At 45.3% G+C, this 11,291-nt stretch overlaps 1 long non-coding RNA gene across 1 annotated transcript; it reads left to right on the plus strand.

Annotated features, from left to right (window-relative positions):
• The first annotated feature begins 2,417 nt into the window (after window positions 1–2,417).
• On the plus strand, window positions 2,418–10,720 carry LOC143441961 (uncharacterized). The gene is made up of 4 exons (XR_013109766.1): window positions 2,418–2,649; window positions 4,433–4,531; window positions 7,448–7,556; window positions 9,823–10,720. It is a non-coding gene; the product is annotated as an uncharacterized LOC143441961 (long non-coding RNA).
• The last annotated feature ends 571 nt before the right edge of the window (window positions 10,721–11,291 follow it).

An 11,291-nucleotide genomic window follows, 5' to 3' on the forward strand; every position in this document is an offset into this window, starting at 1 on the left:
GCATGGTGATGAGCTATTTGCAGGTTCTTGCATGGAATCACACCTGCATCCGCCCTAGGCCGTTCGTGCTAAGGCCTGTGACAGTTGTCTCTCCTGGTTTGTCAGACCGACATACAGCAGCTGAGGTCCATTCACACTGCTGTGAAAAGTGTCGTGAGGGGGAGTTTTCTAGGAACTGTTTGGTCTGAATTACTCTGAAATTTTCTCTGACCTTCAAATGGTAACAGGGTGTTCAGGCGTTCAGGCTTTTTGTTGCTTCCATAATTCTTTTCCTTAAAAAATGTTTTACTTTTATGTATGTTGGTGTTTTGCCTGCACAGGTGTCTGTATAAGGTGCGCAAGCCTGGTACCCATGGAAGCCAGAAGGGGGTTGGTGGATTCTCTGGAACTGGAGTTACACTGACCGAAGGTCATCTCCAGCCTCATCCACTTTTGTTTTGGTTGTGCTGTGTTAAGTTGTAAGGTAGGAGGAGATGCTGGAAAGGTGGCTAAGTGGTTAGAACATTGGCTGCTCTTGCAGAGGACTCCTGTTCAGCTTCCAGCACCCACACAGAGGCTTGTAAACACCTGACATTTCATTTAGGAACCTGATGCTCTCTTCCTGCTCCATGGCCACCAGGAACTCACATGGGTACACATATATACATGCAAGCAAACACTCATACACACAGTATATATGTATATATGTATATACACACATATAGTATGTATATATGTATATATACATATATTGGCATGTGATAAAATGAAAACTAAGAGAATTCATGTGAGTCAATAGTAAAGAAGGAACAGTGGAGACAGATAACAGTTTTTAAACCTTTAATATTTAAAAGAAAAAAACCCTAAAAGCGCCACCTTTAAGTCTTTATTCCTGTCTTTCTTTGTTTCTTCTTGTAATCTACTTACATTTATTTTTAAATTATTTTGGTTGTGAGTGAACAACAACAACAAAAATCCTAAAAACAAAAACCAGACACCCAGTTAAATTTAAAGGGCCAAGGTTGGCATGTAGGAATTGGCTGGCCAACCAAGCTAGAATTTTAAACAATTTGTTTTTTTACTGAGATATATTTACACTGAAAAATGTCAATTCATCTCAAATTCAAATTTAACTGTGTGTCTAGTTTTTGTTGTTGTTTAGTTTGTTTCTTGGTTTTGTTTTTTTCTCTCTCTCATTTTCTAGAGAATTTCAACAATAAAAAATTCATAGAACTCTGGAGGTGGTATTTTGTTTTTTAAAGGTTTTATTTTCCCCCAAATCCTGAGGATTACCAATTAAGAATATTAAGAATTCTGTGACCTGCTGGAACCTGAGAGTAGGACGACAGCATTACGGCTCCAACATGTCAGTCAAACAGCAGATGATACCTATTTGTCAATGTGTGTGCCCAAAACAAGGTATGTGGCATGCAGATGGAGCCAGAAACCCCGTCTCCAGATAAGGAAACAGAGACCCTGGCACACTGAGCCCGGCAGCTGTGGGAGGAAGAAGCAGGACTAGAAGCCAGCTGAGACATGTGCTAGAGACACAGGCCCGGGGGAAAAAACAAAAGTTAGCCAAAATCACAAATGTCTGAGGCTTGACATGTGGCTCAGTTGATAAGGTTCTTGCCCAACATTCATGATGCCCATGTTAGATCCCAAATTCTAGTGGAACCAGGCCCAAGTAGGTGGTGGGACCTGCAGTCCCAGCATTTGGGAGGTAGAGGCAAAAGGATCAGTGATTTCAGCCCCAGAGAGCGGGAGGCCAATGATGCCACATTACCAAACAAACAAACAAAAGATAGAAATATTAAAATAGTATCACATTAAGATAATCAGGAGTTTGCCTTTTGGTTGGATCATGTGTTTTTATTTAAAAATTAAAGCATACAGGCACACGCTGGATGGTGTTTGCCCGTCTTCCGGCTGACTTGCACTGTAAAACTTTCAGAAACCCAGAACATAGTAGAACTCTCCTGGACAAAATGCTCAGAGAAGCCCACCATGGCCCCAATGGGCTGGGCTGCCCTTCCTTGCTTTGGATAAGGCTTTCGCCATAGGGTCGAATTCAGTCTTGCTCTCCCCCTGACACATCCGCCCTTGCTTTCTTTGGCCTGCAGAGCCCTGTGGGACATAAATGCTATTATATAACCGGCCCCTCCCATAGTGCTTTCACTGGCCTTTGATAGGACTTAGAAGGTGATTACATAGCTTCATTTATTTCTTTGAATACTCAAGTTTCACGGTCATTAAAGTAATCACAGACTCATCTCAGTCCCCATGTGAGGGCAATGCGGCAGTCTCTCCTTTAACCAGGATCTATCTCTCTCTCTCTCTCTCTCTCTCTCTCTCTCTCTCTCTCTCTCTCTCTCTCTTCCTCCTCCTCCTCTCTCTTCCTCTCTCCTCCTCTCTCTCTCTTTCCCTCCCTCCCTCCCTCCCTCCCTCCCTCCCTCCCTCCCTCTCTCCTTTGGTCATCACCTCTCCCTTGCTCGCTATCCCCCTTTCCCTTCCACCTTCAACCCTGTCATAAAAGACTGCGATAATTTAAATTTTGGCAATGAATCATGACATTTATTCAGCTGGTCTCCAAGCCACGAGAAGCTGGGTCTTGCACTGTTCAGAGCAGGCAATAGCAAAGAGCAGCTCAGCGAGGAAAGGGTTAATCGGGTGAGTAAAGGCTATTTTTAAATCTGGCCCCTGTCTGCCAGGCTTGAAAATCCACCCGGTACTGCAGAAATCCTAAATTGCACTGCCCTGCACCCCACTGAAAGTCTTCAGTGCGCTGTAAGACCTCCTCAGCATGGGGAAGATTGGGGGTGAGCCGCTGGAGGAGGGGCGCAGTCTCGGCCTTTGTGCTGCAGGCCAGTCACGGAGGTCCTGCGGAGAAGGCGCACAGAAACCCTCGAGGCCCGCAGGAACAGTCCCGCACAAAAGCGCGTTACATGCTTGCAAATCGCCCCACCGCTGTTATTTTATTTACTGTGGTCTGCGGGACAATTGTTTTCTCTTTGCAAAATTTTTCAGCTTCATGGGCTTTTCTCCTCCTCTGCAGCCATGGTCACTTGTACCACGAGGCCGTCCTTCCCCTCAAGTCCCCCCCCCCCCCCCGGCCCCCCATCTTCCTCAAGGAAGGGGAAAGATCCTGCCTGGGCAGGAGGCCACGGGTGGACGCGATCGATGAGTGCCCCGGCTTTGCTTTCTCTTCCAGGGAGACAAGATTGGAGAGCTGTGTGTTTGAAATAATAACTTCTATCAGTCTCGTCTGTGTGGCTTGGGTCTACGTTGTTCTGGCTTTATTTGATTACTTTTGTTAGAGATGATGCCCACACTTTTCCTTGGGGACTTATTTACTGGGATGAGAAGAGGAAAGAAAGGTCACATAAACTTCATCTGAATCAATTTTGCATCTGTAAATCCCAGTGATTTTTTCCCCAATTCTAAAACTGATATAAATATCATATCATTATGGCTAGACATATGTTATGAGTTTGACATTTCTTTGCTTGGAAGGTTGGGAGTAAGGGAAGCTACCCAAACCAGTTATTTTTAAAACCCAAAATGGGTGAGGAATTGGGAATGGTCAGCTTGATAAATAGGAACTTAAAGCCTAGGGGCCTGAGTCCGATCCTGGGAACACACGTGGTAGAAGAAACACAACTTCACAAAGTCATTCTCTGATCTCCTCCACAAGGGATCCATGACATGTATACACACACACACAATAATAATAATAATAATAATAATAATAATAATAATAATAATAATAATAATAATAAATAGTAGTAGTATATAAAGTTTTAAAATAAAATGAAATGAAAAAAAATCTTCTAGTGCAAATTTTTTCTGTTATTTGTTATTCTTGTGTGAGGGCTTTTGCTACAGTTTGCTTTTAAGACTTTCACAGTGTAGCCCTGGCTGGCCTGGAAACAGATCCGCCTCCCTCTGCCTGCCTCTTGAGTTATTCGGTTATAGGCACCAATATGCCCCCAGCAGTCTGTGGGTTTGGTTTTGTTTGCTTGGTTGTTTGAGACCGGGTCTTGCTGTGTACCACAGCTTAGTAAGCTCTTGGTATTCCAGAATAGCTTTGAATTCATGGAAATCCTCCTGCCTCTGCCTGAAACTACAGGCCTGAAACACCATCTCTTGTTTGTTTTGTGGTATGTGTGTGTCCTCGCGTGTGATCTAGGTGTTCTCCAGAGCTTAGCTTTCAGGACACTAATGGGTCATATATCTCAAGTTTACACACACTCGTGTACCTAGTAGGACACCGGAGTCTAATCTCATGGCTAGAGGGCAAAGGTTGCTTATTATATCCTTTGACTGATAATCTTTATTTGCTCCTTGCTGCTTAATAAAACAGTATAAAAACCTGACTGCCTGAAACAACAGCTCTTCTTTCATTGCTTATGGTGATGTGGTTCAGAATTACCTGAGCGTCCCTCTGTTGCAGTGGAATCACTGGGCCACGTGGTCTGGAATCCGCCTGTTCTGAACCTTCCAAAGCGGTTTCTCATCCACGCACAGGGAGACAGTGGTCGGCGGCTTATCGGTAAGTCTTGCTCACTTGACTGGTCAAACAGAAAACCATGCGTCTCCTCAAGAAATCTCCCTGTGTTTTTTGGCATCCTGCAGCACTGTTACAGGAGAATCATGTTAAATTAAAGAGAAAAGTATAGTCTGTGTAGCTTCAAACCTTGAACTGGCCAGATCCCTCTCTGTCATATTCCGTTGGGCAAATCAAGTTGTGCGTTCAAACCATACACAAGTGGAAGGGCTAAAGAAGTGTGAGGGGCATGTCACTTACAGCATCAATATAAACAAACAAACAAACAAAAAACAAAGCAAAACAGAACCCATGAGGGAGAGAAGAGAGTAAGGATATTCCTGTATTACCCTCATGCCAGCATCTGTCTGACAAGATACAGGAGCACAGAGTCAGAACTGGGACTGCCTTTGTCCTGCTTGGTAGAGTCTTGTTTTGGAAATGTTCAACTTTCTCTTATTTTTTGAGGTTATAATTACATCCTCCAGTTCCTCTCTCCAAACACTTCCATATACCCCTCCTTGCCCTTTCAATTTCATCTCTTTTCCTCATTGTCATTATGTATATACATACATACATATGTGTGTGTCTATGTATGTATATTTGTACACACATACATTCCGAAATATAACCTGCTCAGTCTGTGTAATGTTACTCGTATGTGTGATTTCAGGGCAGACTTTTGACATTTGATAAGCAATTCCTGTGCGTTTCCCTGGGAAGACTACTTCTGCTGCGCTGGTTCTTGGCGCTCCTTGGGTGCCTGCAGATCTTTGTACAGGGGTGAAGCCTTGTGATCTTTCTCCCATTCATCTTGGTGTGTTCATTCCCATCGTCCTTATTCAGTTCATTTTTAATTAAATTCGTCACGTTGTTTAGACTTCATGAGTGACACGCCTAGGAAAGATAGCCTCACCCCACCACACACACACACACACACACACACACACACCCCACCCCACACCACACCACACCATACCACACCACACCACACCACACCAATTCTTTGGCTTTTACAATCTCTCTGTGTGTGGTGAGCTGGGGTGGAAGTGGGGGTGAGGGGTGGGGGTAGTGGTTATTAATAGATGTAACCGTGTAACTAGGGGGTTTTACGATTCTGCAATTTGATTGGTTGTGGTTTTCTGTAATGGTCTACGTATGTTGCAAAGAGAAGTTTTCTTGATTAGGAATGAGGACTACTCTTATGAGGCTAGATCCTGAGAAAGACTGTTTGTTCGTTCCTTACGGTTTTTGTAATTGGGTGTGCTGGTGCAGGCCTCTTATCTTGTCAGTTAGGAAGTGGGCTAGAGATCGGTTTAAGGCTAACCTCAGCTACACAGTGAATTTGAGGCTAGCCTGAGATATATGAGTTCCTGCCTCAAAAAAACAAAAACAAAAAACAGAACCAAAAGCCAAGCTGATCCCAGGGGAGGAGAAGCTGCGTATCTTTATGCCTTTCTCTCCAAGGCCAAGCCAGAGATGCTGCCTCCTGTTGGGGCAGCTGAGCAGGTAAAAGGTACCCGAAGACTATAGAGTAGAAGTAGGGATGGGGTGGGAGAGCCGTCGGTGGTCTCTTCCACTTAGCTGTTTTTGTATATTTGTTGTTTTTAATCAATTCCCCATGCTCACCAGGGAGGCATTCAGTTGTTTGAACAGGTAACTTGGGTCTCAAGCCAAAGCTCAGGAACTAGTTCTGGCCCTTGGAATGAAGCCTCTGTGATGAGCTTGCTTTGGAAGGATGGCAGGCCCAGAACAAGCCAAACTCACTGAGAACAAGCAAACTCACCCAGAACAAGCAGAGGCTCACTGATGGGAGCTGGAGAAGCAGCAGCCTCCTTCACTTCCTTACTAGAGCTCAGTTTTGGTCCCTCCTCCACAGCCTGCTCCCTGCTCCGCTGTGGCCTCTCTGAGCTGCTACACAAAGAGCACTCTTCCTAAGGACTCTTACAAAGCTGCACTTGAATCCAAGGAACACGGGGAGTACAGGGCAAGCAGCAACAGCCCGCAGCTCACCCTTTGGCATTTACACTTGCATTGCTTCAGGTTGCTCCAGGCAGGGCAGTAGCTTTTGGGATCTCAGCTCCTGTCACCTTTCTGGGCCTTTCCTAGCAGGGGATTCTTGGAGTAGCTGACAATGTGGAAAAGTCGACCCTGAGCACAAGATGGTGGGGGAGTGAGGTCACATTCAGCTTGGAGGTTTGTGGCTGGGGCTTCTCACCTGTTCACACCATGGAGGAACAGGAAGCAGAGACAGCTGGGTTCTCACACCACATTTTGTTGTTGTTGATTTAGGGAAGGCTTCTTGCTGGTAAGCAAGTTTCTGTTTATAAGCATTAACATTCCCAATTCAAGAAAAATTCCCTGCCATAGTGGCTTGGGCAATAAAAATATAAGGCTCTTGTGAGATCCTGAAAGATGAATTTTACCTTATTACAGTCCAGCATGTCTGCTCACTTGTGGTTAAGGGTCTCCTCTCACTAAAAAGAATCTTAGACGTGACTATAGAGATCTGGGGACAGAGTTAGAGCGTCCACATTGCTGTCCAGGATTGTGCAATGCCTGAAGTTAGACAAAACAAGATTTCTGTATCCTCTTCCTTCCTTCCTTTCTTCCTTCCTTCCTTCTTTCCTTCCTTCCTTCCTTCCTTCCTTCCTTCCTTCCTTCCTTCTTCTCTCTTTCCCTACCTCCCTCTCCCCTCTCTTTTTTTCAGATATAGTCTCACGAGTCCCAGGCAGCTAAGGATGGCTTTGAACTTCTCACCTTCCTGCCTCTACTTCCCAAGTGCTGAACTACAAATCGAATCCCATGCCACTTTACTCGGTGCCAAGATTGGAACCTAGGGCTTTGTGAGTTGGAAATGAGCACTCTATCAACTGGGCTATAGTCCTGGTCCTTAGCTCTTAATTTTGATTTTTTTTTCAGAGCAATGAACTTTCTTCCTACCCAATTCATATTTGAAGCTCCTGAGAGCCCCAGTTTCTACTGAGATATGTCTCCAGTCATGAAGTACCCCAGGAAACTGTCAGTTAAGGTTGTTTTGAGCTGTTCAACAATTTGAGTTATGTTGGGGGCTTCTCTTGGATTCTCTTTGGTCCTAGGGATGGCTAAAAATTCTGCTGGCTCCATGGTATGTGTTTGGCTCATCTGCTTGGGACGTTGAAAACGAATGTCAAGAATGGTATGGTCGGGGCAGGAGAGATGGCTGCTCTTCCAGAGGACCTGGGTTCAATTTCCAGCACCACATGATAGTCACAACTGTCTATAACTCCAGTTCCAGATGCTCTGACACCCTCACACATACAGACAGACAGACAGACAGACAGACAGACAGATAGGAAAAAACACCAATGCAATGAAATGAAAACTAAAAAACAAACAAAAGAATGGTATGGTCAAGATACCCCGAGCTCTCCTTGGGGCACAAATCATTTCAAAAATTCTCCCCAACTTTACAGGATGTCCCAGAGGTCACTAGGTTTGGGAGGGGAAGGTTAAGGCTGAAGGGTGGAACAGCTGTTCTTTCAGGGTTGATTGTGAAGATAAAAATGATAAAGGGTGTTTTACAACACCCTCAGGCAAAAGGGAGACACTCCAGGCCTGGGAAAACCAGAGACCTGGAGGGCCTTCTGGGTGGAGCCTCTTGAGTATAACCTGGGGCCATGGCAGCTGCGGAGTAGAGGGGAAGACAAGGTCGGAGCTGGTTTTTTGGGTTTTATTTGTTTGTTTGTTTGTTTGTTTTGAGTTCTTCTAGCCTGCCTGGAATTGGCTGCCATCCTCCTGCCTCAGTATGGGGATTATAAATCTGGGCCACCATGCCTGACAGGGACATTATTCTTTCTAAGTGAAATTTACCAATTGTAGAGAAGGGTAAATATGTTCTATTTTTCTTTAAATGTGTCATTTAATTTTAATCATTCTATGGGTCCCAGCATAAGGCTGGCAATAGCTATTGAAAGCACTGAGTATGAGCTGGAGAGATGGCTCAGCAGTTAAGAGCAGTTGCTGCCCTTGCAGAGGACCCAGGTCCAGTTGCCAGAACCCACATGGAGGTTCACAACCATCTGTAACTCCAGTTCCAGGGAATCTGATACCTTAGTCCCACCTCCTCAGGCACCAGGCATGCATGTGGTGCACATACATGCACACATGCAGGAAAAAATGCTTATAGACATCAAATCAAAACTAAAATCTTTTTTGTTTGTTTGTTTGTTTTGTTTTTTCGAGACAGGGTTTCTCTGTGTAGCCCTGGCTGTCCTGGAACTCACTCTGTAGACCAGGCTGGCCTCAAACTCAGAAATCCACCTGCCTCTGCCTCCCAAGTGCTGGGATTAAAGGTGTGCGCCACCACTGCCTGGCATAAAATCTTTTTAAAACATAAAAAAAAAGAAAAAAAAATCAGAAGTGAAAAGGTTGACTGGAGGAGCCTACATCCTAATACCAAATCTTAAAATAACTATGGCTCCACCAAGGCACTAACTCTAAGCCTGACAACCTAACCTGAAACTCTGGAAACTACACGTGGAGAGAACCAAGTCCCATAAATTGTTTTCTGACTGTCACAAGCATACTGTGGTATGAGTGCTCGTGTGCTAAATAAATAAATAGGAATACCATCATTTCATACCTAATACCACAGTCTCATCATTCAGCAAACGTTCAATGGCCCTAGCTGGAGAAAATCCTTGATATTCCTTCTTTATGGATGTTACCTTCTAGTGGACGACTGGCCATTTCCTATACTGTTGTCAGGAGTGGGTTGTGGTGGTACACACCTTCAATCCCAGCTCTTGAGAAGAAGAGGTGGGCCAGAACTGTGCGTTTGAGGACAGCCAAGGCTGCATAGTGAGCCCTTGCCTCAAAAATAAAAATAATAACAGTAAAAATAAGGGGAAGAGCCGGGCAGTGGTGGCGCACGTCTTTAATCCCAGCACTTGGGAGGCAGAGGCAGGCAGATTTCTGAGTTCGAGGCCAGCCTGGTCTACAGAGTGAGTTCCAGGACAGCCAGGACTACACAGAGAAACCCTGTCTCAAAAAAAAAAACCATAAATAAATAAATAAATAAATGGAAGAAAAGTGTTAACAAAAAATTCGGTTTGACCTGGATGAGATAGGTACCCCTGGAGGGTGTAGCGGGGTGGGGTTGGGGGATGACGGGGGAGTTCACATCCAGACTGGACTACCCCGTGAGAAGTGGCCTCAAAAATAAACAAGGGGCTGAAGAGTCCACAGAAGGCAAGAGGTCTAGCTGCTTCAGACCAGATAGTGACTCTGTCCTTAGCGAGAATGTCCTTGAACAGGAGGAAGCCAAGTGACCACCTGAGTTCCCAGCAGCGCAAACAGGAAATTCAAGCGCCCCGAGGTCTTGATGCAGTCCTGATGGGGAAGACACAGAGATCTGAAGTTTCTGACTGAGCCCAGCTTCCCCTTACGGCACAGCCTATGGGGCTTCCGTGATTGTGATTCCTCACCTGTGCGTGCTCCTCATGGGAGGATTTGAAGGTAGGCTGTGGTCTTCAGGGGGACGTTTGAGGGGACATAACCACGGAGCCTTATTTTTTTGTGATGTCATTCTCGAGACTCCACAGCAGTATTTCAGGAGAAAAATCTGGACTTTAGTACTTCCTGCACTGCTGAGAGCAGGCTTCCCAGAGCACAGAATCACGGGGCGCTCCCAGGAGAGAAGTACCAGCACCAGGGACTCTGGGAAGATCAAGGCCCCCTTTGGCGTTCTTAATAAAATAATATTCAAATGGAAGCTCCATGATAATTTTATTAGAATTTCAAAGGAAAACTCTAGGAGAGCTCTAGATCTCAGCATCTGCCCGGGGAGGAGACAGGGAGAAAAAGGGAAACCACTGTGCCTTTTGGATTACGGGCTGCATAAGGGGCAAACAGCCACGTGGCAGGAAGGCTGGGAAGGAGTTGGGAAGCTCAAAATATCAGAGAAAACATTCTTAGTTCAGGCCAGCAACCGAGAGACTGAGGATAAAGGGAAGGGGGCGCTGTACTCAGAAAAACCTTGTGTTGCTCAGCTTGGCTCAGGTGCACTGCACCAGGCTCAGGAATTCTGGGAAAGAAAGATACAGCATCTCAATACAGGAAAATGGTCTCTCCAGCCAGGTTTAAGGTAGACCCAGCCTCCTCGGGGTGTCCTTGACCAGGTGATTGACACTGTACAGCTGTAGATCGCCACCTTGGCTAGAGATTCAACCCCACCCTCCCACCCCCACCCCCCCATTTTCCTCGTACCATTGTGTTTTTATTTTGTTTTGAGACAGGGTCTTACTATGTAAAACCAGGCTGGCCTCAAACTCAGAGACCCTCCTGCCTCTGCTTCCTTAGTTTGGGGATCAAAAGCCTGTGCCACCATGCCTAGCATCAGATTCTACTCTTTTGACCGGTTTTCCATTACTTGGCCTTTATTGATAGTCTAACACCAGCATTCACAGATGAAGAGGAAGGCAGCCAGAGCAGAGTCCAGGACTGTATGAGGGCAGGCAAGGACTCCGCAGAGGGACTACATTTACATTGTCAGTTGTCTTTTTTTTTTTTTTTTTTTTTCTCTTTCAGACAGGATCTCATTATCTTGCCCAGGCTAGCCTTGACCATGTGATCATCCTGTTTCATCATCCCAACCCACTCTGGAGCGACAGCCTGCCTCACCCTGCCTGATTCCATGAGTTACCTCCTAGAAAAAAAAAATAGATTTAAAATATTTTCAAGGCCAAATACCTATCAGTGCCCTAGAACTGTAAGCCACACTGAC

The sequence above is a fragment of the Arvicanthis niloticus genome, chromosome 4, assembly GCF_011762505.2.
Source record: "Arvicanthis niloticus isolate mArvNil1 chromosome 4, mArvNil1.pat.X, whole genome shotgun sequence".
Lineage (NCBI taxonomy): Eukaryota > Metazoa > Chordata > Mammalia > Rodentia > Muridae > Arvicanthis > Arvicanthis niloticus.